Raw genomic sequence first — 24,440 nt, 5'->3', positions numbered from 1 at the left:
TCTGTCATACACCACTGAGTTTTGGGGCTTAATAGCATGTTATTGTAGAAACAGCTCACTGATACACAAGTCTATAAATAGTATTTACTGGTTTCAGAATAACTGATAACAAAATAACTCTGCCTTTATTCTTTCTTCACTCTTTACTATTCATAGCTCCTGAACCAAAACTAATTTGAATTCTAAATAAATTCCAAATCTGTTCTGATTAGTTCTAAATTAGTTCACTCTTTTCTATTTCTTAGGTGTTGTTTTCTTTTCTCTTCTGTTGGTTTGGCCTTATCCATATCATGTTTTTCTTAGAAAAATTCTGCCAAGCAATCAGTGTACTTTTCTTGACACTGACAAATAATATGTTTAGCAGAATTCAAGGGAAAGATATTTTATCTTCTTGAATGATTCACATGGCAATTTCTTATTCTACCATTATTTTTTTTAAAATTAGTCCTTATGTTTTTTAAAATAATTATTTCCAGGTCCAAAGTAATCACACCAATTAGAATTTTCCAAGCAGGTATATTCTTAGAATATATTTTAATGGTAATATAACAATCTAAAACTCCTGGTATACACTATTGTGCCTTCAATATTTCTGATCCTGAAAATGAATACTTCAGTGCATTATCTGCTGAGAAATACTATCCTAAGAACCTCAGGAATTATTTTCACATATCTAACTAGCTACCATGGGGTGGTTTCAGAACACACAAAAAATTGAATTCTAAATAGTAAGAGCAGGACTACATTGTTGAAGTTGTATTAGCAAGATAATTTTTGGATTAAAAAAAATAAAAATAGAGATCTAACAGTTTTTCAAGATGTAAACACATTTCCCTTTATAAGCTTCTCATCAAATTGAAATTTTATTATTTTTCTCAGATCTTTAGGATCCCTCAATGTCCCTCAGTCTCTACAAACCAGTCTGATTTTTATAATTCCTTGGTTATCCAATGTTTATTTATAAGGGTAATAAAGCAACTCATACTAAGTGAGACTGAATGAGAGAGAGATAAACCACTCTAAAAGGGGTTGCTCTCAACTGAAAACATTGAAATGACTAGTGAATGCTTCATTCTCCTGTATTTAACACACAGACATAGGTTGTTCTCTTTGCAGGAGCACACTCTGAGCCACACCTCAATACCTTGATCATGTAAGTTTTCTCTTCTCATAAGAAATAACATAACTATTTTTGTGAAACTTTCTCTAACAGCGTCACAGAGACATAAACTCTTTGCCATTCTGCTGTTGTTCCTGTTAGCTATTCTATTGTTGGCTAACTGCCTCCATTTTTGCCTTTCTATTAGATGGTGAATTCTTTGAGAGCAGAGAGCATGACTCATGTTAATATAATGTTGGGAACTTCGCTGATGCCCAAAATGTATCTGTAGAGTTAAAGAACAACCTCTGGCAGAGAACTAAGAACAAGAATCTAGTTTTTTCCCTTTTTGACTTTTAACATTGGAAAAATCACGTATCTTCATTGAAAATCTTTTATCAACCATGGATATTAGTGTTGTAACAGTTAAATATGTTTTTACTTCTGGTTTATTTGATAATAAGGGGACATGAAAAACAAAAATCTGGCTTTGTTTTTTTGGGCACATGAATGTCTGCTATATGTTTACCAATTTTCAGAATTAGCTGGAGGACCTGCAGGATCCGGTTTTTTCCATTTACTGGGCTATATACTTTGAATCCAAAAAGTAGCTTTAAATGCACTAAAATGATGCTGTCTTTAATTTCCAAAACCACAGCAAGCAGTATCATTTTCCCATTTACCCATATCTTTATAAACTTTTCTAAACGCTGCTTCTTTGAAATTTCTTTTCCCCACTGCATTCCACAGGGTTTTCATGCTTTATCAAAATCATCCCCATTTCTGCTCCTCTCAGCAGTTTAAGTTATTCTTGGTTGACATAAATTATTACCTTCTCCTTTCTAAGGAAAATTAAGTGTTATATGATATGAATAGTAGTAAACTGAAGGTGGCAAAAGACAACAGCATTTCTGCAACAATTATTTTTAATGACAGACATCATTCAACTAATCCCACTTCAAATAATTTCAATATATAACAACAATAAGAGTTGAAAAAGAGTCAAAAATATTGTCCTGAACCTGTGTCCCTGCATATATAACCGGACATGTACTGTTGAGGCTTCACCTGACAGAAGATAGAGTGATAAGATAGGCCTAATGCAAATACTTTAGGAAGCTACAGAAGTAAGCTAATAAATCCACTTTAAAATATGTTATTAGCAATTGTGAAACCTGGGGAAGTCTAGTAGTTCTGTTTAGACTTTTCTTAAGGAAAACTAGTATCTGTGAACTTGTTCATGAGAAAGAATTGTCACTTTTCTTGTAGTCAGTAAGCTACTAACAACACATTCTTAGAAAGGATAGACTTATGGTGAGAGCAAATGGTTCTGGGGATCCTGCTTACCATTACGTCTCCTATTCAGATTGTATTTCTATGGCATAATGATCCTTTACAAAGAGAAGTGTGAGTTTGGATGATATTAGGAGACAGACAGATGGTTAATAAGACAAAGAATGAAAAGAAGTTTCATTGAAGAAATGTGCTTACGTTTTTTTGGATATTGATATATGTTCTAGTAACAAATAAATTCATTACTGGGGTAAGTACGGAGCACAAATGGCACTGACATCCTAATGCTCATCTGGCGTTATGTCTGGACATGTTTGCTTTGAGTCCACATGAGTTATCACAGGCTTCTGAATTGCTTCACGTCACAAGCAGACAGAGTGTGCTAATCACACTGTGCTACTCGCCCTTTCAAATATTTTAATGATTACTGATATGGATTTCTAATGTGTAATGATAAAATCCAGGTGACTCATCTTGTTGGAAAAAAGAAGAAATTGATCATCCTTCCCTCAGAAATCTATTTAAGCAAAACGAGCCCAGTTTAAAGGAAAGAATTTGACAGACTTTTTTTTATTTTTTATAATTGCTTGTTTCTAGGTAATGATGGGAATCCTTTAAAAGTCAAACATGCAAAGAAAAGGTGTTGATTTTTGAATTTTGGGTTTATTCCTTTGCTCAATCAAGTGATTTTATTGTGTGAGAAGACAAGGGATATAGATTCTAAAAACACAAATTGAAGATTTAATAGCAGAGATAAATTCAAAGTTAACTTAGCTGACTTTCAAAAAAAAATTAAAATCTAATCTTAGCAAATTGAGTAGCATTGTATCACAATAATTTATCTTACTTTAAGTATTAAATTTACTTACCTCAGATATTGGGACTTTTTTTTTTAAATGATCCTATTTGTAAGTAACCATTTGATTATTTTCATCATTATTTAACTATAATTTATGAGAAATTATAAGATGTTATTTTGGGTATTCAGTTCACCAAAAGGATCTGTGAAATACATATGTAAGCTTATTTTTACAATGTTACGTTCAACTTGTATCCGCTAAGGGTTACAGAATGCTAGCCTATTAGAAATAAAATAACCGCTTAAAACAAATTGGTTTACTTTATTCTTTTTTAAAACTTCCATCTTCATAAATCATTGAAAGAGTTGGCCATCTGTCATTATCACTCTTATGAAACTGATTTGAAAGACTCAGCAACAATGAGACATTTCTCTAAGAGAATTATACATTCTGTTACCCATTACAATTACTCTTCCCTTTTGCATATTTGCCTTAAAAACTGCAGATAGAAGTGGGAAATTTACAGGGCATCTGTACTTCTAATTATGATCTTAAATTCTTCTGTCATTCATGAAGTACATTTATGAAGTGCATGGAAGTTGGCTTCTGGAGGATGCTAATTTTGGACAAAGATACTACTTTTTGTTCACCTGTCTAGTTAGCCCAAGCTTCCCAGTCCTCTCTAATCATCACAGGGACCTTTAGAAGGCTGCTGTAGTCATGGAGGCATCACCACTAGCCAGGTGTCATTTACCCTTTCAAGAAAGAGGCTAAATCTCAAGAAGGGACTAGCTTGTTGGAATGGAAACTCATGGGCCAGTTCCACATATGCTGAATCTTGAGATGCCTGTTCCAAGAATGAGCCTAGTTTGTGGTTCTTAACTACATTCATATTTTTTACACATATTTTTATCTTAAATTATGCAGTTGGCTGTCGTCTTCCTTGGGTCCCTTCTGATTGGCCTGGGAAATTGAATGTATAAGCTATTATGTGTGTCCTTCTTTTGCTTCCCTGGCTTAGGCTTGACTTCCCTATATCCTTACATTTATCTGACATCTGGGATCTTAGTTTTGACCTCATGTGATGGTGACATATTCTATTTCTAAAAAAAAATTATCCCTTGCTCATGTTCAGTAGCTTTTACATTGGCCAGGATGTTTTATTCCCCTCTTGCCCTCACCTATTTGTAGATCTTCATGACCCTCTCTAACTGTGACTGCAATAACTACATAACACAAACTTTCCAGCATTATCCTGATTTCCACTCTATGTACTATTATCAGGCCAGGTGACAGAAAATATATACCTACTTTTGATTTAGAGAACAGAGTGTCTTAGTTTGATCATAACTTACTGCTAGATTCCTCAAAGAATGTAAAAAGAACTTTATATTATCCCCAATCTGAATGATCGTTTATTCCAAATTAGAATGTCTTAAGGAAACGTTAACTAATTGCATACTAAAGATTTTCATATTCAAATATCCATAGATCTAAAACATCTTCCCTCCAAAAATAATTTTATCTTTTGTTACAATTTGTAGATGATAACATATTTAATATTCTATTTTTAAAAAGGATTCTTGAATGTTTAACAAATGATTCAAAAAATATGCTATTTTATTTGGGTTCTTCATATGATAAATATGACTTGAAAAATCTAGGTACTCACTTTTCTTATTATTTTGCTTCCTATTAGATTTACTCTCAGTGAAATTTGTTTTCTCTTTCTATCACTTTGCCAAAGCTACTTTTGTTAAAATTACCAGTGTATTAATTTACTAGATTTGAAGATGGCTGTTTTCTTTCTGTGTATTCACACATTCTTCCTTCAGTGTACACGTGTGTCCAAATGTATTCTTCTTGTAAGGACATGAGTTAGATTAGATTAGATTAGATTAGATTACTGCTCACCTGATGATTTAATTTTAGCTAAATTATCTCTTTAGGAACTCTATCTCCAAATGTAGTCTGTGGCCAAATATATGTCCATATGTATACCAAGGAGAGACCTCAGAAGAAACCAACCCTACCAACACATTGATCTGGGACTTTTAGCCTCCAGGGATATGAGAAAATAAATTCCTGTTGTTAAGCTGCCTGGACTGTAATACCTTGTTATGGAAGCCCTAGCAAATTAAATGAAATTAAATCACTCAGAGTTTCAAGTAAAAGGAAAAAATGCTCAGTGATATTCACCAGCCCAAGTGCAGGCAAGGTATCTCACTAAGTGTGGTATGCATGAGAGAGATGGTAAAAATGAAAAGACTTGAGATGCAAGAAAAAGGGTGATTATTAGAGAGAAAAAATGCTGGAAACGTGTTTTAATATAGTTTTCCAGCCTTGGGACCTGTAATTTAAGTAAACACATGTCAGTTCTGGCAACTAAGTTTGCAAACTTGTTGCAATGATGTTGCTAACCTTTTTTGATATCAGAGGGATTGTTCATTATGAATTTGTACCAACTGGACAAACAGTTAACAAAATTTACTATTTAGAAGTACTGAAAAGCCTGTGTGAAAAAGTTAGACGATCTGAAATTTTCGCCAACAATTCATGGCTTTTGCATCATGACAGTGCACCAGCTCACATGACACTGTCTTTGAGGGAGTTTGTAGCCAGTAAACAAATAACTGTATTGGAACACCCTGTCTACTCACCAGATCTGACCCCCAATGTCTTCTTTCTTCACCCCCAAATGAAGGAAATATTGAAAGAAAGACATTTTAATGACATTCAGGACATTAAGGGTAATATGACGACAGCTCTGATGACCATTCCAGAAAAAGAGTTCCAAAATTGCCTTGGAGGGTGGACTAGGTGCTGGCATCAGTGCATAGCTTTCCAAGGGGGAGTACTTTGAAGGTGACCATATGCTGATATTCAGCAATAAGGTATGTACCAGCACTTTCTCTAAGTTGAATTCGTGAACTTAATTGTCAGACCTCATATGAGAGGCAGGTGAAGACCAGTTTCCCTGGGTGGAGAAAGGTTTACAAGCAAGAGTCAGCTGTGAGGACTAGAAGCATTATTCAATATCCACTGCCCTAGAAGAAGCAGAAAAGGATGGCAATCGTCCTAGGCAAAAAGAAAGAATATGTATTTTCTTGAGAGAAGAGTAAAGGAAGAGAGGTGTGTGAGAATGTAGAGCAAAGTGGCAGGTAAGATTTAATACATTTCCATTAAGGGGTATATAAATAAGGGTCAATACTTTAAATCAAATACCTGTTAGAAGGGATTTTGTTAAATATGCTTTATAAGCATTTATTGTGGGGTCAGAAAAAAATTGTATTTGAATCCTGGCTCATAGTAATTTAAAAAATAACTATACAGCTTTGTTCTCCTCTATGGAATGTGACTGTACAATGATGTCTGTCTGTTTCAAGGAGATGCTGTAAGAATTAAGTGAGCCCATGAATGTAAAGAAAGCTTAGAAGAGAAGAGAAACAAATGAGATATCATGTAGCTACCTCAAATGAATGCAAATCTTCAGGAAGAGGTAGATGTAATTCCTAGGTGTTAAAATATATTTTTCTCTAAAGTCCATTAGGTCTTCTTGCAAATTTACCAACTCTACCCCAAAATGACATGGAAATTTTAAAAATATATAGCTATTTCTGTACTTCTCAAATTTTGAATTTAGTGTGGGATGGAAGTCCAGAAATCTTTATTTTCTAAAAACTCCCCAGTCGGATTTGAGAATCACAGCATAGAATACAAAGTAGAGGGATCAAGATTATTTCGCCCACATGGAAATCATTTTAACTCCACATGATGTAAAGAAATGTTGAAGAATTCTCACTGCTTCACATTCGTCACAAAGTGACTGACTGGATGTCATTCTGTCTTCCATTGCAATTACTCCAGTGTTTAAAACAAAAGATCCAAGGATTCCACATCCTGACAATAATTTCTATTTTTAGTAAAAAGTAAGGATTCTCAAGTTAAAGCTACTTTTGAGCATCAGATTCCCATCTCCATAATAACTGATGTCTGTGCCTAATTGTCTCCTTTTCCAAAGTCCTTGGCATTGCCAGGATCCCTCTACAAGGAGTTGTTTGATGAATAGCAGGGTGAGGAACTGTATGAGATAGTACTACCTTGATATACAAATGGAAAGGAATGTGCAATTTTAGAGTTTTATCTTGTAAAATCTTTTTATAGCAGCTGAGGAATAGACATTTAGAGACTGTTCTTATGACTTTTAGTAATAAAAATTGTGAGAGTTCAAGCTTCATAGGACTAACTTGTCATGGATAATAGCACTTACCATCCATTCACCTCATACTCAATGTTCTCTTTTACTTGAAGTGCACTTTGCTCTTTATAATGCAACTTTACTTCTTTTAAGATGTGTCATATATATTAATTTCTTCACATAGGGCTTTTATAAAGAAGTATTATGTCTTATTCCTCTATAAAAATAAGTCATTGTTATATGAAAAAGGAAAGCGTAAGTAGATTGTAGCATAAACCTAACACAATGTTGATCGTTAGTCAGGAAATGTTCTGGTGATTGTCATTATAGCATAGGGGTATTTATTTTTTGGAGGGTGGGAGGGAAATTAAAAACAATATAGTGTTTTGATAAAAGAAAGTACATGTGTTGTGATTTTAATCTCATAGATATCATACATTGTTGGTTGATCATTTTGCATGAATATGAAGGTCTGACAAATAAGTTCATGAACTCATCCTAGAAAAAGTGTTACAAACCTCATTGCTGAATATCGCTAAGGTCACCTTTGAAGTACTTCCCGTGGGAAGCTATGGCATCGAGGGCAGTGCCTAATCCACCCTTCAAAGCAATTTTGGAACTCTTTTTCTGGAATGGCCATCAGAGCTGTCGTTGTATTACCCTTGATGTCCTAAATGTCAGTAAAATGTCTTCCTTTCGACAAAAAATAGTTCCTTTATCTTTGGGTAAAGAAAGAAGTCATTGGGGGCCAGATCAAGTGAGTAAGGAGGGTGTTCCAATACAGTTATTTGTTTACTAGCTAAAAACTTCCTCATAGGCAGTGCTGTGTGAGCTATTGCATTGTCGTGATGCAAGAGCCATGAATTGTTGGCTTAAAGCTCAGGTTGTCTAACTTTTTCACTCAGGCTTTTCAGCACTACCAAATAGTAAACTGGGTTAACTGTTTGTCCAGTTGGTACAAATTCATAGTGAATAATCCCTCTGGTATAGAAAAAGGTTAGCAACATCGTTGCAACAAGTTGGCAAACTTAATTGTGAACCTAATTGTGCTATCACTAGAAACATTTTTGTTTTTTGTAATTAGGTATGGAAGCCATTTTGTAATGTAATATTTGGTTGCACCATAGGCTTTCTGTATTTCTGAGTGTGTAAGTGGGATGGAGTCTGGAGAAGGGGGAGCAAAAGGGGCAGCTGGCTTCTGAGGGGACAATGAGATGCACATGTCTCCAGGACTTCTTTTGTTGCCTCCAAGTTGCATTTGTGTCTTGAATCGTTACAACTGGTCTTCCAGTTCTCCACATGCTCAGAAAGATTCCTGGCTCTCCCTACTTTCTGGCATTTAAGTAATAAATCTGTATCACGTGACACTAGTACACTTGTTCCTTGTAAGGCAAAACATCTTAACACGATGTTTATGCAATAATAAAACTGAAAGAAATAAATTAATGCTACTGCAACAACACACACTCTAACAGCAGATCAATATCATATACTATTACCATTTAGTTTTATCCTGTTTCTAATTTATTCTGAAATGCTATCAGCAATGATTGTATGTTTTACTAAAATTATATGAACAGTGTTGAATGCTATTGGTTGAAATATCAAGCTTCTTTATGATAGCAGATATTTAAAAAATTATTCCAAAAAAACCTACAAAATCTTAAGAAGAGATTTTATTATCTACATTGTAGCAGAATAGTTATTATTGGAATTAAAATATATTCTTTAAAATTCTTTATTAGAAATTTAAATAAATTCAAGGTGTGGACAATTATGCCATTTTCTCCCTGGGCTCTGACTAACTGAAGATTAAATACTTTAACAAACCTTCAGCATAGATGCAGTTAAAATTTCATGTTACCACAAGAATTGATGAGCAGAAACACATATAGAATATGTAAAGTGGTTTTAAAAATACCTATGAGTTTGAGTTATTGTTTTAGGACTGACATTTCAACCCACACAGGCAATTAAGTAATATGAGTAATAAAAGAAAAATCCTCATCTGAATCATATATATATATATATATATATATATATATATATATATATATATATAGTTGCCATTCTCAGTGATCCAGTGTACAATTTCTGTGGTTCGTATTAGTTAAAAGAATGCCTTAGCTGAATTCAAGTTTAATAAATGTGGGTTCCCTTGTGTGTATTTCAGTCCTATTCCCACTTTTCTTATACCATATGCTCCCATCCCTGTCTCCTTTCCTGGAAAATTCCTTTTATGGATTGAAAGTAGAATGTGCTTACCTGCTGTTTTTAGTGCCCTGATGGCACCCCAGGTACTTGAGAAAATCACTGTCTCAGTGCATGTGGAAGCAAAAATTCAGAATAAAATACCATGTTTCCCTGAAAATCAGACTGGGTCTTATACCGTATTTCCCCCAAAATAAGACCAGGTCTCATATTAATTTTTGCTCCAAAAGATGCATTTGGGCATATGTTCAGTGGATGGCTTATTTTTTTCATGTACAACACTCTACATTTATTCAAATGCAGTCATTCCATCTTCTTCTGGAACATCGTCATAATGTACTAAATGCGTCCATCTTGCTGACGATCTTAACTGAGGCTTATTTTCAAGGTAGGTCTTATTCTCGGGGAAACACGGTAGATAAAGAACCCACTTGATTATGCAAATGTATTTTGTCTCCTGAAAAAAAACTGATACATTTCTTTGGTACTCAAGAATGACTTTAGCTCCAGTAAAATCTAGATCTGTTTTTTAATAGAAGATGACAGTTGGGTGTTTAAATTTGATTCAGTTTGTTTATAAATTCAACTTAGGGGATATAGAACTCCACTGTTTTTGGATAAAACTGAGTAAGTAATGCAGGTCATATGAAAATATGTATATGTATTTCTCAACTTTCTACCACTCTGTGGATTTGAAAGCATTTTGCAAATATGACTTTAATTCACAAATCCAGATCTGTTACACATATGTTATATTGGACAAAAACAAAACAAACAATAAGAACTTTACAAATACATAAAGGTTAGAAATATGCTGGCATTTTCCCTATAATTCAAGAATTTCATAAAGCCCTTAAGAAAAGTAAAAAATGCAGGAAGCTGAGAAAACAGCTAATAAAATATTACTGCCAGATTTTTGTTTTGTTCATTCATCCTTCTTTCTTTAAGTCCTGAACATAGAGACTATTATATTTGGTTGGGTTAAAATCATGGAAATACTATGCATAACTGGAATCCAGACTATTTCACTATTCAAAGATTTCTTTTTATTGACCCAAGTAGTTTTCAAATATTTACTGAGTAAAAAATAATATCTCACATATAAAAAAAAACATTTACCAGGGGAAATTTGTATTCGCTTCAATAATATTAAAAATGTTGCTACTTCCTTTCAAATATTTGTGAAACCTGCAGTACACTTTTGAGATGTATGTTCTCAGCTATTTTTACTTAGATTCTGTCCAACAGTTATTAAAAATTGAAACTCGATTTCAAGCAGAAAGCATTGTTTTATTGCACTACCAGATTGCTATGTTGTCTATTGAAATTCTATTCATAAAGGAATTGGAAAAATTCCTTTAGAACATTCAAGATATTTATTCTAAAATGCTGTAAACTCTCAAGTTATGAAGTATATTCCATCTTCAATCGGAGGTAAAATATTGTCCTGTGTGTCAGAATTAATCAAATTGTCTAGTTTTTCTGGATATCTATGAGTAGAGAGAAATTAAAGATCTTCATAAACTGGACATATATTAAGAGTATATTCTCTAGAGCATCCAGTTATGTTATGCTAGCTAATGAAATGGAAAATTAACTTCCATAAATATTTTCCAGGATAGACATCATGTTTAAATTATTACATGTCCATTAATGGTTATGCATCAATGCTCTTATTCCCTCCTAGGACGACCTTGAAAATGAACATTTGGGTCTCCATAGATTTCTTCAGCAAAACATTTACAATTAATAATCATTTCCCATTTTCATGCCACCAACTCAATAAAAATAGATTGAGCATATTAAATACTAAACTATTTCAGTGGCATAAGGAAAAGAAATTGTGGTAAAAATCACTCTGCAAAAACATATTTAGAAAAAAAGTAGTCTGCTTAATACTAAGATGTTAATTTTTCACATAATTTTCACATTATTCAAATGTTCTCTTAAGAAACATTTTGTTTGAAATTTTGCTTTTAAAGGAGGCGCTATGATGTAATGTTGTGGCAGGTATTGGGGTCAGGACAAAGCACCTGAGGCCAGACATCAGCTCCATTGCTCACTAGCTCTGAGCCTTCAGCTACTCACTAAATATCTTGAAGGTTCAGTTTACTTGTTCATAAAATGGGTATAATGGTAGGGTGGTTGTGAGGATTAAAAATGATAACTGACCAGTACCTGGAACACCAGTACTTGGTACATCAGTTCAAGAGGTATAACTGAAGAAGATACAGTTGAAAACTGAAGACAATAAGCAAAATCCATCGTTTCTCTCTCCACATCATACAATTCCTCAGATAGTTTCCCAGGAGCAACCCTGCAGTTTATACCAACACCTTTATTCAAATTCTAATAAATAACTCGGATGCCAGGATTTTAAATGACCTTTATTTAAAATAGTTGGTGCTGTACATGGGCTCCCATGGAAAGCATTTTATATTAAAGCAAGTACAGTATCAATGTTTTTCACACTTTTTTTTTGCCATAATTTGGAGACACAGAAGAATAACACTGGGAAAGGCACAATTATTCAATTGAATGACGATATGTCATTGTGACTTTTCTAGTTAGTAGAGGAAGTTTTTCAATAATTATCTAAGCCTGTGTTGTTTAGTTAATCACCTTTGGGACTGAACAAGTATGAAATTATGACCTGCCTTTTAGGAATATATTTACTTCCTTCAAAGTCATTGAAGAGGCAAACTAATAATACAATAATAGTAAATATTTGGTTTAATATTTTAAAATTGATTCTAAACTTTAAAATGTATTGGTATTTAAAACAGATTCAAAATACACAGGTTAGAGATAATTGGTATAAAATGTCCCTTGCAAAAAGTATCAAATCTATTCTCTCTAACATAGTGAAAAGTATCAGAATTATTCTAAACCAATTTCAGAGTTCCATTGGCTTTTTTCCAGTTTTTATACACACTCTCAATATAAACTTAGGCACTTATGTAAGTGTAGGGTCACAGATTATTTGAGCCACAGATTTCTCTAATAGCTAACCTATAGGTTAGTCATGAGTATTAAACAACACATGTTAAGTGTCCTGGGACAATGTAAGTTCTCCCTAAAATGTTAATTTTCTAGTGACGTCAGAAACATGGCATCATGAGGGGGTCCCCCTTGACCTCTCCTCTTGAATTTACAACAAGTTTAACAGCTGTGCTTCAACAAAGGATTCCCTGTGCAACACACAAACATGTCTGAGAGACCCGCACATCAAAACATCTGAAGGTTTCTTCTTTTATTTCAGTATATATTTCAATTCTGGATTTATTTTGAGTGGTTACCCTTAAGTTTATGTAAAAGAAAGTTTGATATTTAGAGTATTCCATTTTCTTCAGCACGCTTACTTTCTCTATTCCCATATTCCGGTTCAGGCCTTTACTCTCCCCCTTTTTGAGTTGTGGTTGCCACAAATTGTCCCTGTTGATGGTGGTCGAATAGCCTCCTTTAGTATTTCTTGTAGTGCAGGTCGTGTATTAGAAGAAACAGAGGGAAACATCATAGAATACCACCACTCAGAAATAATAGACAACAACAAAAAGGCAAAGAAACAATGGAGACACAGCCTTACCAGAAAACTAAAGATAGAATGACAGGAAATCCTCACATATCAATAATCACCCTAAATGTAAATGGACTGAACTCACCAATAAAAAGGCACAGAGTAGCAGATTGGATCAAAAAACTAAACCCAACCATATGCTGTCTCCAAGAGACACATCTCAGCTACAAGGACAAGCATAGACTCAAAGTGAAATTTAGAGATAAAGACACGTGTGCTCCAATGTTCATTGCAGCTTTGTTTACGGTGGCCAAGACATGGAAACAACCAAAATGTCCTTCGATAGATGAATGGATAAAGAAGTTGTGGTATATATACACAATGGAATACTATTCGGCAGTAAGAAAAGATGATATAGGAACATTTGTGACAACATGGATGGATCTTGAGAGAGTAATGCTGAGCGAAACAAGTCAGACAGAAAAAGCAGAGAACCATGTGACTTCACTGATATGTGGTATATAAACCAAAAACAACAAAAGAACAAGACAAACAAATGAGAAACAGAAACTTATAGACACAGATAATAGTTTAGTGGTTGCCAGAGGGTAAGGGGGGTGGGGGGTGGGGGTGGGAGATGAGGGTAAGGGAGATCGAATATATGGTGATGGAAGGAGAACTGACTCTGGGTGATGAACACACAATGGGATTTATAGATGCTGTAATACAGAATTGTACACCTGAAATCTATGTAATTTTACTAACAATTGTCACCCCAATAAATTTCATAAAAAAAAAGAAAGAAAAAAAAAACATCTGAAGGTGGGTGAACAGGGGAAGAGGGAATGGAGAAGAACAGAGACAGGTGCACAGATGCAGCCCAGAACTCACTGCCATCCTGGGAGAGGGGAGGATCCAGGCTGCAGGTGAATTCCCTGTGGCCCCTAGCATTCCTGACTGAGAGATCAGCATATAATACAGCAGAACAAGCAATCAGGGCAGACCCGAATACAGAAGTGTGACAACTGTGGTCCAGCAGCCCTCACTGCCAGGCAGAAAACAAAGCTACAGAACCTGGCCACCTCCCTGACCCTCCCAGAGCTCTCCTCCCCCACATCCTCCCAGTGTTAGCAGCAGGCCCCAGGAAAAAACTGTAGCAGTGTTGGGTTAAAGAGCAGTATATCTGAGCCCTGAGAACTGGAGAGACAGTTCCTGAGCAGCAGATGTACACTGCAGCTAATCCCAGTGATAAGGGTGGAGAAATAGGGGCCAGACACTGTGGTCCAGCAGTTGAAATTACTGAAAGGAGAACAAAGCCATAAACACACCTCTCTTGGCCCACCCTGCCCCATCCTTTTGCAGCTGATCCCAACAGGTCACCTATTGCTGCTCAAGCAGTGCAACTCTGCATCTGACTGCAGGGGCAACACTGAATTTTCAGGGGCTGAGAACCCCATTGCCTATCACACTCTCCTATGGGGGTGGTTCCCTGAGACCAAGGCTACCGCGTCACAGAGGAGACACCCACCTCCCCAGGGAATTTTCTACTGTGACATGCTGAAACAGGGCAAGAGAAAATAAAATACTCCAGTGCCACCTACTGGAAAACAAAAGAAACACCTTTGTGTCAATGAGCTGCAGAATTCATTCCATAGCTGCCTAGGAAGAGAAATAATCCATCAATTAATATGAACAACCAAGGTAACAGTGCAGCTCAGAAAGAAAATGAAAAACCTCCAGAAAATAAACTTAAAGACAAGGAAATGTGTGACTTAAATGACAGAGAATTGAAGATTGCAGTTCTGAAAAAAAATGAGATGCAAGAAAACTCAGATAGGCAGTTTAATTAATTTAGAGATAAAATCAATGAATACCTTACCGAAGATATTGAAATTTTAAAAATGAACTGAATAGAAATTCTGGAACCCAAGAACTCAATAAAAGAGATGAAGAATGAAATAGTGAGCTTAGGAAATAGAGCTGACCAGATGGAGGAAAGAATTGATGATATCGAAGATAGAACTCTGGAAATGACATAGATGGAAGAGAAAGACTTGAGAGTTAAAAGAAATGAAAGGACTCTATAAGAACTATCTGACTCCATCAGAAAGAGAAATATAAGAATAATGGGTATACCAGAAGGAGAAGAGAGGGAGAAGGGCACAGAGAACCTGTTCAAACAAATAATTGATGCAAACTTCCCAAACCTATAGAAAAGCTGGATCCTTGAATCCAAGAAGCAAAGAGAATATCTAATTATCTCAATCATAAAAAGCCTTCTCCAAGGCACATTATATTGAAGTTGTCAAAAATTAATGACAAAAACAAACAAATAAACAAAAAATTCTCAAGCCAGCTAGGGAAAAGAATATTGTAACCTACAAAGGAAAGCCCATCATATTATCAACAGATTTTTCAGCAAAACTCTACAAGCTAAGAGGAAGTGCAATCAAATATTCAAACTGTTATAAGAGAGAAATTACCAACCAAGAATAATATATCCAGCAAAGTTGTCCATTAGATATGAAGGAGTAAAAAAGACCTTTTCAGATATACAAATGCTGAGGGAATTTTCCACCAAAAGGCCTGTATTACAGGAAAGACTGAAGGGTGCTATTCCACCTGAATAAAAAGACAAAAAGATACAAAACTATGAGTAAGATTACTAACAGACAGATAAAAGCAAGAAGTACAACCCCTACTCAGAATCAGGCACTATATACTTAAATATAACATAAAAATTAAAGGAGATAAAAACATAAAAAAGAAAAAGAGAAGAAGACAATTTGATACTGCAACTTGGAAACGAACTCACAAGACAAATAGGGATAATTTGTAGCAACAAAAACATAAAAGGGAGGGGGGTAAACATCTGAATTTATAAAGGGGAATGGAGATAAGATGCATGATAAAGAAAAAAGTTTACTGTATATATGAAACTTTCTTTTACATAAACTTAATGGTAACTAGTCAATAGAAATCTAGAACTGAGACATATAAAAAAGAGGAAACAGAGGAGAAACAATGGAGACACCAACCTACCAGAAAACAAAAGATAAAATGGCTATAGAAAATCCTCATACATCAATAGATGTAAATGGACTGAATTCACCAATAAAAATCACAGAGTGGCAGATTGGATTAAAAAACAAAACCCAACCATATGCTACTTTCAAGAGACACATCTCAGTTGCAAGGATAAATAAAGACTCAAAGCAAAAAGGTGAAAAATGATAATCCAAACAAATGGCATCCACAGAGAAGAAGATGTAGCCATATTTATATCTGATGAAAAAGACTTCAAGACAAGAAAGGTAACGAGAAAAAGATGGACATTTTATAAGATAAAGGGGATAATACAACAAGAAGGCATAACACTTATCAGTACATATGCTTCTAATCAGGAAGCACCAAAATATATAAAGCAACTAATAGAATTAAAGGGAAAAACTGACAAAAGCACAATTTAGTAAGGGACCTAAATATGCCATTGACAGCTATGGATAGATCATCCAAACAGAAAATCAATACGAAAATATCAGCCTTAAATGACACAGTAGACCAAATAGACCTAATCACCATTTTCAGAGTCTTTCATCCCAGAACACCAGAATATACATTCTTTTCTAGTACACGTGGAACATTCTCAAGGATAGACCATATGTTGGGATACAAAACTAGCCTCAACAAATGTAAGAAGATTGATATCACATCAAGCTTATTCCATGACCACAGGCTTTGAAATTGGAGATCAACTGCAAAAAGAAAGTGGGAAAAACCACAAATATGTGGAGATTAAACAACATGCTACTAAAAAATGACTGAATCAAAGAAGAAATAAAAGAAAAGATTAAAAGATACATAAAAACAAATGAGAATGAAAATACAACATACCAAAATTATTGGGATACTGCGAAAATGAAATAAGTGGAAATTTTATATCGTTACAGGCCTATCTCAAGAAACAAGAAAAATTCCAAGTAAACAACCTCATATTACATCTTAAAAAACTAGAAAAAGAAGAACAAATGCAGCCCAAAGTCAGCAGAAAGAAGGAAATAATGAAAACTAGAGCAGAAGTAAATGAAATAGAGAACAAAAAGAAAAAAAATAATTCAACAAAGAGCTGATTCATTGAGAAGATTGATAAAATTGACAAACCTTTAGCTACTCACTAAAGAAAAAAACAGAAAAGACACAAATAAACAAAATCAGAATGAAAGAGGTTACAATAGATACCACAGAAATACAAAGGATCATACAAGAATGCTATGAAAGACTATACGCCAACAAATTCAATAACCTAGAAGAAATGGACAAGTTCTTAGAAATATATAACCTTCTTAGAATGAATCACAAAGAACTGGAAAATCGAAATAGACCCATCAACAGTAAAGAAATTGAAACAACCATCCATAACCTCTCCAAAAGCAAAAGTCCAGGACCAGATGGCTTCACTAGTGAATGCTACCAAACATTCAAACATGATTTAATACCTGTCCTTCTCAAACTTTTCCAAAAATTAAAGAAGAAATTCCTAACTCATTTGATGAGGCCAACATTACTTTGATACCAAAACCTGGTAAGGATAATGCAAGAAAAGAAAACTACAGACCAATATCTCTGATGAATGCAGATGAAAAATCCCAAACAAAATACTAGCAAATCGAATACAATAATACATTAAAAAGATTATACATCACGATCAAGTGGGGTTCATTCCAGGGGTTCAAGGATGATTCAACATAAGCCAATCAATCAATGTGATACACCACATAAATGAAATAAAGGATAAAAACCATATGATTATATCAATAGATGCAGTAAAAGCATTTGACAAGATACAACATTCATTTATGATGAAAACACTTAATCTAATGGGTATAAAAGGAAAGTACTGCAACATAATAAAGGCCATATATGACAAATACTCAGCTAATATCATACTGAATGGTGAAAAACTGAAAGCTTTTGCTCTATGTTCAAGAACAAGACAGGGATGTTCCCCTGTCTCCACTGTTATTCAGCACAGTATTGGAAGTGCTAGCCAGAGCAATCAGGCAAGAGAAAGAAATAAAAGGTCTCTAAATTAGGTATGAAGAAGTAAAATTGTCACTTTTTGCAGATGACATGATTTCTTATATAGAAAACCCTAAAGACTCCACCAAAAAGCTATTAGAAATAATAAACAAATACAGTAAAGTTGCAGGAAACAAAATCAATGTACAAAAATCCATTGCATTCCTATATACTAACCATTACATTTCAGAAAAAGAAATGAAAAGAAATTCCTTTTGCAATTGCAACAAAAAGAATAAAATACCTAGGAATAAACTTAACAAAGGATGTGAAGAACCTATACACCGAAAACTATAAGACATTATTAACATAATTGAAGAAGACAAAAAGAAATGGAAAGATATTCCATGTTCACGAATTGGAAGAATCAACATAGTTAAAATGGCCATATTACCCAAAATAATATACAGATTTAATGCATCCCTATCAAAATCCCAATGGCATTTTTTTAAAAAGAAATAGAACGAAAAATTATCAGATTTATATGGAATCGCAAAAGAGCCAAAGCAATCCTGAGAAAATAGAACAAAGCTGGAGGTATCACACTTCCTGACTTCAATTTATACTACAAAACAGCAATAATCAAAACAGCAACATATTGGCAGAAAAACAGACACACAGACCAATGGAATAAAATTGAAAATCCAGAAATAAACCCACATATATATGGGCAGATAATTTTCAACAAAGGAGTCAAAAACATACAATGAGGAAAAGAAAGCCTGTTCAATAAATGGTGCTGGGAAAACTGGAAAGCCATGTGCAACAGAATGAAACTAGACTGCTATCTTTCACCATGTACCAAATTAACTCAAAATGGATGAAAGACCTAAACATAAGACCTGAAACAATAGACTGCGTAGAAGAAGGCATAGGTACTAAACTTGTGGACTTTGGGTTCAGAAAGGATTTTATAAATTTGACCTCAAAGGCAACTGAAGCAAATTCTAAAACAAATGAATGGGACCATATCAAACAAAAAGCTTCTACACAGCGAAAAAAACCATTAACAAAACAAAGAGACAACCAACCAAATAGTTGAAGATATTTGCAAGTGAGACCTCCAATAAGGGACTAACATCTAAAATATATAAAGAATTCATACAACTCAACAACAACAAAAGAACAAACAATCCCGTTAAGAAATAGGAAGAGGACCTGAAAAGACATTTCTCCGAAGAAGTCATACAAATGGCCAACAGATACATGAAAAAATGCTCAACTTCACTATCTAGTAGGAAAATGCAAATCAAAAGCAAAATGAGACACCACCTCATACTTGTTAGAATAGCTATTATCAACAAGACAAAAAATAACAAGTGTTGGAGAGGTTGTGGGGATAAAGGAACCCTCATATACTGCTGGTTATCCCTAGCTACATGATACTTCTAATCTATGTAACATGCTGTTAGTGTTTGTATACATGAACTTTTTTTTTTTTTTTTAGATAATTGGATACTATGATTTGGATGGAAATTACATTTATGAGACTAGATTAACAAAACAGTGATGTGTTTTTACAAAATGCCACAAGAAATTAGTTAATATTTGTTGAGTCATTTCCAGGATTGAAGAACAGCATGAATCTTTGTTTTATAAAAGGCTACAAAAAATATTCTGAAGATTTTGGTAGATTAGTTTTGGGAGTATCCTTCGCTTAAGTATAGTTTTTGCATTTTCAGCTAAACTGGACTTGTAAAACCAAGGGGAACATGATCAAGTTTAGGCTATTCATCTCTCAAACATTGTTTTGTGTTTTTTAAAAATTTTTTTTATGAGTTTCAGGTGTACAAAACAATGCAACAGTTAGACATTTCACCCCTCACAAAGTGATAACTCCCCTCCTCCCGCCCCCGACATCATATATATCTATTACAATTCCACTGACTCTATTCCCTATGCTGTACTCCATAGCCCATGAGTATATATATATTAAATTATAGTTGACATACAATATTATTCAACTTCAGCTTCACGTGTACAGTGCCGTGGTCAAGCACCAGGATTAAGAAACTGTGGTACATTTATACAATGGAGTATTATTTGGCTATAAAGAATGGAATCTTGCCTTTCGCAACAATATGGATGGACCTAGAGAACATTATGTTAAGGGAAATAAGTCAGGCAGAGAAAGACAAATACCATATGATCTCACTTATATGTGGAATCTAAAGATCTGAATAAAGGAGCACAGTAAACAGAAACATTCTCAGAGATATAGAGGAAAAAGTGATGGTTGCTAGAAGGGAGTGGGGGTGGGGATGAGGAAGAAGGGGAAGGGATTAGACAGCATATATTGGTAACTACATATTACCACAGGGATATATGAAAGACAGTTTGGGAAATATAATCAAACATTGATAATTGTCAAATGTGCTGCAGCATTGGGCCAGAAGTCATGGCACCATCATTTTTAACTCTGAGCACTTCAAACCTTAGTTTTTCCTAGCTATTCATTTGAAGAATTTGTTTCTGTTTAGTCATGGTTGCCATCTATTGTCTGGGCATGTTGCCTACTTGGTTTCATGTTTATATACTCATTTTAACTGAGGGTCTGGTTTGGTTTTGAAGGCTGGAACTCATGATTTTTATATTTATAATTACTGTATAGTGGTGTAATGTTAAAAGTCTGAAAAACCTACACAAGTAAAATATCTATAAAAGTTGAATGGTTTGTTGTTACCCAGAGCATTATTTTCTCATGTCAAGCCACTGAAAACAAAACTTAAATACAGAGAAAAAAAATATTGAAATACAACAGTGTTGAATTTAAATTAGAATGATTAAGAATTTAGAGAATTAAATAGTATGATGATGTTAATATAATAAATATCATACAATTATAAGAGTACTTTATTTTACACAATTCTAAATGTCACATAATTCAGACTGCCTTGCAGTTATGAACATAAACTTCACATCATCCAACAGTACTTAATAACAATGACTTTTAAAAGTCATCTTAATTTATGTAAATTGTATTCTTTTCAGTAGCTTTTCTTTTGGGAGGGTATGTCCCACAATGCCTGCCACTGCACATTCTCTACAGTTTATAATGAGCATGTGCTTCATAACTTAAACTTTAGAATCATTTGATTTTTGAGCAAAGTGACTTTTCTTGGTCTGTAAGTCAGAGTCCAATTCTTACTTATTACCATCAAATAAGCTACTTCAGGTCCTTATAAAATAAGTGAAAAATAAAGAACTATGTCATTGCCTTACATGATTGTAGAGATGTCCACACTGGGGTGGAATAAAGGAAAACCAAAGAAACTTCAACATCTTGAAACGACAAAGTTGCAGAATGACACAAATTTACTCTCTAGAGTGAGTTCCTGAGAATTCAGAAGCACTATATGCATGATATAAATAGATTTCAAAGCATCTCAAGTATTATTATATATGATGGCTGAAATATGGAACGGTTATAAAGAAGAAATGACCTATCATTCTTGCAAAGATTACATTCCTCCTGTAACTTTTTTTTTTTACTTCAAAGAAAAATCACTAAACGAAAACAGTAAGTATTTAAGTTTTATTGAAATAGTATCATCATGTCTCAGGATCAATGTCTAGAATTCCCTTTTCTCTATATTTATTACTTCTTTCTTAAGATAAGAACTTTTATATATAGGGATGTTAGGATTCATAACAGTACTCAATAAGAAAATCCATCATAGGAAATTGGCCAGAGAATTACACAGAATGAATTTTACCTTTTGAAGTAGTTTTGCTGATGTATTAACTGTTTAAATCTTTTTTGGCCTCATGCTCTTTTCTGTGATATACATACTTCCAATGAAATAATTGCCTTGAATATTTAATGCGACATGATGATGGGCCTAATAACTCTGCTGCAGGAATAAAAATAGTGTCTCGGTGACAAGAATGATAAAATTATTTTCAATAGTAAATCAATGTATTTTCACTTCACAAGATACATAGCAGACTGCAGTTCTGAAGTGTCACATTATCAACAAAGTGAAACTTATCTGAGAAGAGTTCACATGATATTATATGTATTACTTGTAAAAATCTAAAATGGTGTTCACTTTATTTATCAGAAAAAAATTTCACGTCAAATAAATGCTGAGAATTTTTGATTGGTAATCTGCTAGGCAAATGAATCTTGGGAGTTCCTATAATGACATAGTGAAAACTTTTTATTCTTTTTCTGGAGTGGGAGAGCAGTGTTCCTTATATTCAAATAATATTTTAAGAGTTTAAATGGGAAGTTTAACTTTTTGAAGATCAAAGCACATAGATGCATGGAAAATTGATTCCATTTTATAACACCTGACTCTTCCATGTAGACATGCCATGTGTCTCTCAGAGTCTTTACACTCGAGGTCATATTTCTTAAACCACAAGCAACACTGTCCTAACATGCTACACTAGCTATATCTATGAACCTGCACAAATTAACTAGGACTCCAAATAAAGAGTTGTGAGAAATCTGCATTATCTCTCAATTTCTATGTATAAATGAATATTATGTTTTGGAACTATAGTAATGGAAAATTCAGTTCACCCAATATTTTTAGTGACATTTTGGAAGCAGTCATCCTTCCACATAGCAATATTTTTTTTAAAAAATATTTTCTCAACAGAGAATAAATATGTTTCTAAAACGAAAATAAATCACAGAGTATACCTCTTCTGGGGCCTTTGATATGTGTTACTCTTCATGTAATATTTTTTTACAATACACTATTTTTTAGAGCAGTTTTAGATTCACAGTAAAACTGAGCAGAGGGTATAGAGATTTCCTTTATGAGTATGCCCTCTTTCCCCTCACATGTACAGCCTCCCCATTATCAGCATCCCCACCAAAATGCTACATTTGTTAAAATTGATGAACCTAAACTGACACATCATTATCACCCAAAGTCCATAGTTCATGTTAGGGTTCACTCTTGGTGTTATACATGATATGGTTGGGACAAATTTATAATGACATATATTCACCATTATAGTATCATATTGAATACGTTCACTGCCCTAAAGATCCTCTGTGGTCCATCATATTTATCCCTCCCTCCCCTCTAACTACTGGTAACCACTAATATTTTTACTATCTCTACAGTTTTACCTTTTCTAGCATGTTATATGTTAGAATCATACAGTATGTGACCTTTTCAGATTGGCTTCTTTCACTTAGTGAAAGAAGCATGTAAGTTTCCTCTTTGTATTTTCATGACTTGATAATTCATTTATTTTTGGCACTGAAAAATATTCCATTGTCTGGACGCACCAGAGTTTATATATTTACCTACTGGAGGACATCTTAGTTGCTTCCAATTTTGACATTATGAATAAAGCTACTATAAACATTTGAGTGCAAGTTTTTGTGTGCACATAAATTTTCAATTCCTTTGGGTAAATGCTAAGAAGTGTGAATGCTGGATATTACGGTAAAAATATGTTTACATCTAAAAAGTCATTGGCAACGCCACTATCATCTAGTTTTTCTCCTATGTTATCTTACAGGAGTTTTATAGTTTTCACGTTTTGTATTTAAGTTGGTGATCCATTTTGAGTGAATTGTGAGAGGTGTAAGGTCTGTGTCTTTTTTTTTCCCTTCTTTTTTTGCATGTGGTTGTCTGAATTTTTCAGCACCATTTGTTGAAAAGGCTAGCTTTGCCTTTGCTACTTTGTCAAAGATCAGATGTATATATATGTGTGTGTGTGTATATATATATATATATATATATATATATATATATATATATACACATATATACATATATATGTACACATATATGTGTACATATGGAGAGAAACAGATAGAGAGAATAGAGACCCCAAAAAAGCTGAGTGCAAACCTCATGCTTTATTTGGCTCAGTGGATCTGCGAGTGAACAGCTATTTTTAAATTGGAGAGGTTCAGTTGTGAAATAATCTCACATTGTTTAAACTGATATTTATGTTAGTATGAAACCAACAATCTCCACTGCCATCACTAATAATTCTCTGTCCCTCTGTGTGTGTGTGTGTGTGTGTGTGTGTGTGTGTGTGTGTGTGAGTGCATGGATGTGTCAGTGAGAGCACCCTACACCTTGGTCTAGTCTTGGTCTCCCTTTTTCTGGGGTCTCTATTCTATTCCACTTATCTGTCTATTATTTATCCAACACCACACTACACATTGTTTTGGTTACTATAGCTTTATAGCATGACTTGAAGCTGGGAAGTTTCAGTTCTTTAACTTTGTTTTTTTCCTTCAATATTATGTTGGTTTTTGGG

At 34.1% G+C, this 24,440-nt stretch overlaps 1 long non-coding RNA gene across 1 annotated transcript in view; it reads right to left on the bottom strand.

Moving 5' to 3' along the window:
* The window catches only part of LOC141568141 (uncharacterized), a 65,027-nt gene extending 55,273 nt beyond the window's left edge, over positions 1–9,754 (bottom strand). Inside the window, exon 1 of the long non-coding RNA XR_012491177.1 lies at positions 9,656–9,754. This is a non-coding gene — a long non-coding RNA (uncharacterized LOC141568141). The remainder of the gene's footprint in view (positions 1–9,655) is intronic.
* Between the last annotated feature and the right edge of the window lie 14,686 nt (positions 9,755–24,440).

The sequence above is a fragment of the Rhinolophus sinicus genome, linkage group LG01 (assembly GCF_036562045.2).
Source record: "Rhinolophus sinicus isolate RSC01 linkage group LG01, ASM3656204v1, whole genome shotgun sequence".
Classification (NCBI taxonomy): domain Eukaryota; kingdom Metazoa; phylum Chordata; class Mammalia; order Chiroptera; family Rhinolophidae; genus Rhinolophus; species Rhinolophus sinicus.
Note: the sequence above shows the minus strand (reverse complement) of the source record. Positions and strands in the feature narration are given on the sequence as shown.